This window comes from Lolium rigidum, chromosome 2 (assembly GCF_022539505.1).
Source record: "Lolium rigidum isolate FL_2022 chromosome 2, APGP_CSIRO_Lrig_0.1, whole genome shotgun sequence".
NCBI classification, from domain to species: Eukaryota; Viridiplantae; Streptophyta; class Magnoliopsida; order Poales; family Poaceae; genus Lolium; species Lolium rigidum.
The window spans coordinates 206850893-206856892 of NC_061509.1; positions in this window are offsets into that span (position 1 = coordinate 206850893).

Below are 6000 nucleotides of genomic sequence, written 5' to 3' on the forward strand. Positions count from 1 at the left end.
TTTGGATACTCTCACGGGGGGTAGTTTTCTGGGTGCTCCCGCTTTGGAAGCCTGTAATTTAATTGAAAGCTTAGTTGGAATCCCACCTACTAATGTTGTTAAAACTGAGAACACTTTGGAGGATGTTATAGAAAGACTAAACTCTCTAGAGAAAATTTTGCTAAATTGCCTTGGTAATGCTAGCCAAATTAATGTATCCATAAAAAGTATCAATAAAAGAATCACTTTTTTAGAAGCTAGCAATACCCATGATAGCATAAACCTTAGGATTGGTAAACTAGAGTAGGCTATGGAAACTTTCAGTTCAACCTTTTTCTCTCTTGGGTTTAAGAAGGAGAAAGCTTTTGTGGGAAAAGAGCAAAAAATCATGTATGTTCCTAATGCAACTAAACCAAAACCCCATAATATGTTTAAAATTGATAAAAGTTTTAGTACAACTAAGAGTGGTTTACATGTTGAATCATCTCCAGGGGTATCTAAAGTGTCTATTTTGACAAGTTGTGTTTTAGAGAAAGTGATTGATCTTGATGCTTCTTCACTTGATAATACTTGATGCTCGCTCTTTTTCTGTGCCTAGCTGAAAGGCATTAAAGAAAATCACTCTTGGGAGATAACCCATGTTTTATTTTATGTAAGTTTTATTTTGTTGAGTCTTGGAAGTTATCACCTCTGTAATAACCTCTCCATATCATTTTATTTCGTTTTTGTGCCAAGAATAGCCTCTAATAGAAAGAAAGTAAGATTTGGGGAAGTTGCTGTTCTGAAAACAGATTATGTGTTGTTACCATAAAAAATAGTTAAAATATCCAATGCCTAATTTTAAGCTGCCAATTTTTATGAATATGCCCTAGATTATTATATAACTTTCGTTAGTTGACCATTTTTCGAGATGAGCAACAGAGGATTTTCGAAAAAATCAATCTTTATATGTTGTTCTGTTTTGACAGATTTCTGCACTATTTGCATTTGCCTCTTAAATCTCTTTATTTTTGAGTTCTTTTGATCAAAGAAGTTTTTGAAAGGTTGCTACAGTAGCTAATGCTTTAATAGATGTTTGATATATGTTAGAACTGAACATAAGTGGATTTTTTTATTTTGATTGTACTAATACTGCTAATAAAAAATTGTATGAAGTTTTGTATTAAGAAAGTTTTCAAGTGTAGGGTGAGAAGAATGATGTATAAGATGAAGAATGGACAAAAGCTCAAGCTTGGGGATGCCCCTTCACCCCAAGATATATTGAAGAGGTACAAGCATCAAAGCTTGGGGATGCTCAAGGCATCCCCTCTTCATCAACAAAGCAACATGTCATCTCTCTATGCGCTATATTTTTATTGCTTCATACGCTATGCATTGTTCTTGGAGCGTCTTTATTTTTGTTTTTTGTTCTGTTTGTTGTAGCATATGTTGGATCCTGGCACATTTGTTTTGGAAAAATACCTGTTCCGTTTTAATTGCATAGAACGCTCTAGTTTTCATTGTTATTGTTCTGCGAGTGTTCTAGTTTTCTGGTACTACGTTTAGCTCTTGTTCTTTCACTTGAATTTTGTTCAGAGCTCGTTAATATTTTTTATCTATGCATGATTAGCTCTCTGGTCAATAATTTATTTCATCTCCGAGAGCTATTTCAAATAAGTTGATTGGTGTTGGATACGAGTAAAATATTTCATGACTATAGTGATGCAAAAGAAAGCTTGTCTAGACTGTGGCATAGGCTTTGGCATGTTATTTTGGATGTTATTCTTGTCATATGCTTAGTATTTATTGTTGTAGCATGACTTGCCTCAAATGGCTGAGTGTGCATAATATGTCATTGAAAGAATCATGTGTTGATTCCATCATAAAAGCATAATATTGTGGTATTCTCCTTTGATGCTTTATTGGGTTGACTTGGCGCATGCTTATACCATGTTATGACTATAACCAGTCAAATAAAGCCTCTATGATCATTTTTTTTACTTGTAATATCACTTTATGCTTTGATTGATAATGTTTTGTCGTTATTCATGATTATGGCCATTATTGCTCTCTTAGTTGGTCGCTCCCACTCTTTTGCTAGCTTTCGCTTGTGCTGAGTATGAACTCTACTCGTGCATCCAACCACCATAAAACAAAGTTTGCCAATTGTTTTCACCATATCTACCTAATAGCATTATTGCTATTCCAAGTATATTCATCATGTTTTTATCTTCCAACTTAAGTTTTAGCATGAGAAAATTAGTCAGCAAAGCTCTCACGAACTTGATGGCACATTTACTTTCTTGCACCTAATAAATTTGATCATTGTGCCTATCTTATGAAGTTTATATGTTTGCAAGTTGCGAGTTGGGAGTTGGTATAACCATGCTTTCATGGGGAACACTTTCCACATTGCACTTATATTTAGTTCATGTCATGTTCTTTTGCTTATGAAAGCCTAGCGGTGCGAAATAAAAAGGAAATTTGTAAGTCCATGGAGTTGGTATATGCGTTAGAGAAACGCCTAGGCCACTAATCTAAGCCATGCATCATTCATGGTGGAAATTTACAGCTAAACCATAGTGAGCATTCTATGAAGCATTTTCAATAAAAAGCTATACCCATAGTAAATAAAAAAATTGCTGAGATGCTCATTGTATGTTTGTCTTATCATTTTGGCATGGGATTGCTCTTACAATAGTACCTCCATATCATCGGGCAAGAGGTACCCCGTTGGCGGTTCTCAATGATACATGTATACTTAAAATGACAAGAACTTATTTGGGACCTAAGTTAAGTAGCATGAGGTTTGGGTACTCGCATTCAAGGGTGATACGTCTCCAACGTACCTATAATTTCTGATGTTCCATGCTTGTTTTATGACAATACTTACATGTTTTGCTTGCACTTCATAATGTTTTTATGCATTTTCCGGAACTAACCTATTAACGAGATGCCGAAGGGCTAGTTGTTGTTTTTGTTGTTTTTGGTTCCGAAAAGGCGGTTCGGGCAATATTCTCGGAATTCGACGAAACAAAGACCCAACATCTTATTTTTCCCGGAACCTTCCGGAAAGTCGAGAGGGGACCGGAGGGGTGCCACGGGGGCCCCACACGTGTGGGCCGCGCGGGCTCCACCACTGGCGCGCCGGCTCGGTGTGAGGAGCCCCGTGGCCCCTCCGACTCCGCCTCTTCGCCTATTTAAGCCGTCCCGACCTAAAACATCGATACCAATTGACGAAACTCCGAGAAAGACTCCGGGGGCGCCGCCACCATCGCGAAACTCCGTTTCGGGGGACGAAAGTCTGCGTTCGGCACCTGCCGGGACGGGGAAGTGCCCGGAAGCCATCTCCATCAACGCCACCGCCTCCATCATGCTCAGTGAGTAGTTCCCCCATGGACTACGGGTTCTAGCTTGTAGCTAGTTGGTATTCTCTCCCCCATGTACTTCAATACAATGATCTCATGAGCTGCCTTACATGATTGAGATTCATCGATGTAATCGGTGTTGTGTTTGTCGGGATCCGATGGATTGTTACATTATGATTGTCTATCTACAAAGTTTATGAAGTTATTGTTGCTTTGCAATCTTGTTATGCTTAATGCTTGTCACTAGGGCCGAGTGGCATGATCTTAGATTTAAGCTCTATACTTATTGCTTAGATTGTATCTACAAAGTTGTATGCACATGTCTATGTCCGGAACCAAAGGCCCCAAAGTGACAGAAATTGGGACAACTGGAGGGAAGGCTTAGATATGAGGATCACATGTTTTCACGGAGTGTTAATGCTTTGCTCCGGTGCTCTATTAAAAGGAGTGCCTTAATTTCCGAGTAGATTCCCTAGATGCCCGGCTTGCCACCGAGTTGGTAGGACAAAAGATGTTGTACAAGTTTCTCATTGCGAGCATGTATGACTATATATGGAAAACATGCCTACATGATTAATGATCTTGATGTTACGTCTTAATGCTATTTCAATCCTATCAATTGCCCAAGCTGTAATTTGTTCACCCAACACTTGTTATTGGAGAGTTACCACTAGTGTAGATAGGCTGGGAACCCCGGTCCATCTTTCATCATCATATACTTGTTCTACATGACATTGGAAGTAGTATCAACTATTTTACGGTGCCATTTCTCTCATATTACTTGCTACTGCTTTGTTGTGTTCTTGTTACTACTTGCTCTCATATTACTTGCTTGCTTTCACATCACCCCTGTTACTAGTGCTTTTCCGAGTGCGGCTGAATTGAAAACTCGGTTGTTAAGGCTTATAAGTATTCTTTACCTCCCCTTGTGTCGAATCAATAAATTTGGGTTTTACTTCCCTCGAAGGCATGTTGCGATCCCCTATACTTGTGGGTTATCAAGACTATTTTACTGCACCGTTGCCAGGGAGGAAAGGTAAAAGGCACTCATACTCCGGTCCCGAGGTAAAGCACTTTTACGGCGCCATTGTGTGTGTGCTCGAAGCTATTTCCTTTAGATCCTGCAATTGCATCTTTTTGTTTCTTGTTTTACACTAGTAAGGCATAATGGAAAACATCATGTGAGCTTTTTGTACTATTTCCTGAGTCAAGACATGAATGGTTTAATGCGAAAATTAAAAAACCTATGGAACCTTATTTGCATGCTAGTAGTAATATTAGTATGAACGCTTTGAACACGATTGTTGCTAATGATATAAAAAATTCTAAGCTTGAGGAGGTCGGTTTTGATGAAAATGATCTCTTTAGCCCTCCGGGTATTGAGGAGAAAGTTTATGTTGATTATGATATGCCTCCCATATATGATGATTATAATGATAGTGTTCTTTTGGTACCGCCTACTATGGAGAGTAAATTTTATTGTGATTATACTATGCCTCCTACACTTGATGAGAATAATAATGATAGTTACTTTGTTGAATTTGCTCCCACTACAACTAATAAAACTGATTATGCTTATGTGGAGAGTAATAATTTTATGCATGAGACTCATGATAAGAATGCTTTATGTGATAGTTATATTGTTAAGTTTGCTCATGATGCTACTGAAAGTTACTATGAGAGAGGAAAATATGGTTGTAGAAATTTTCATGTTACTAAAACACCTATCTTTTTGCTGAAAATCTTGAAGCTGCACTTGTTTTATCTTTCTATGCTTGTTGCATTATGCTTCATGAATTTGTTTATTTACAAGATTCCTATGCATAGGAAGCATGTTAGGCTTAAATTTGTTTTGAATTTGCTTCTTGATGCTCTCTTTTGCTTCAACTACTATTTCTTGGGAGTGCATCATTAAAGCTGCTGAGCCCATCTTAATGGCTATAAAGAAAGCACTTCTTGGGAGATAACCCATGTTTTATTTTACTACATTTTGTTTATGTTGTGTCTTGGAAGTTGTTACTACTGTAGCAACCTCTCCTTATCTTTATTTTATTGCATTGTTGTGCCAAGTAAAAGTCTTTGATAGTAAGGTTGATACTAGATTTGGATTCTATGCGCGAAACTAGATTTCTTCGCTGTCACGAATTTGGGTATGATTCTCTGTAGGTAACTCAGAAAAATCTGCCAATTTACGTGCGTGATCCTCAGATATGTACGCAACTTTCATTCAATTTGAGCATTTTCATCTGAGCAAGTCTGGTGCCTCTTTAAAATTCTTCTTTACGGACTGTTACTGTTTGACAGATTCTGCCTTTTATTTCGCATTGCCTCTTTGCTTTGTGTTGGATGGATTTCTTTGTTCCATTACCTTCCAGTAGCTTTGAGCAATGTCCGAAGTGTTAAGAATGATTGTGTCACCTCTGAACATGTGAATTTTTGATTATGCACTAACCCTCTAATGAGTTTGTTTTGAGTTTGGTGTGGAGGAAGTTTTCAAGGGTCAAGAGAGGAGGATGATACAATATGATCAAGAAGAGTGAAAAGTCTAAGCTTGGGGATGCCCCGTGGTTCATCCCTGCATATTTCAAGAAGACTCAAGCGTCTAAGCTTGGGGATACCCAAGGCATCCCCTTCTTCATCAACTTATCAGGTTTCTTCTATTGAAACTATATTT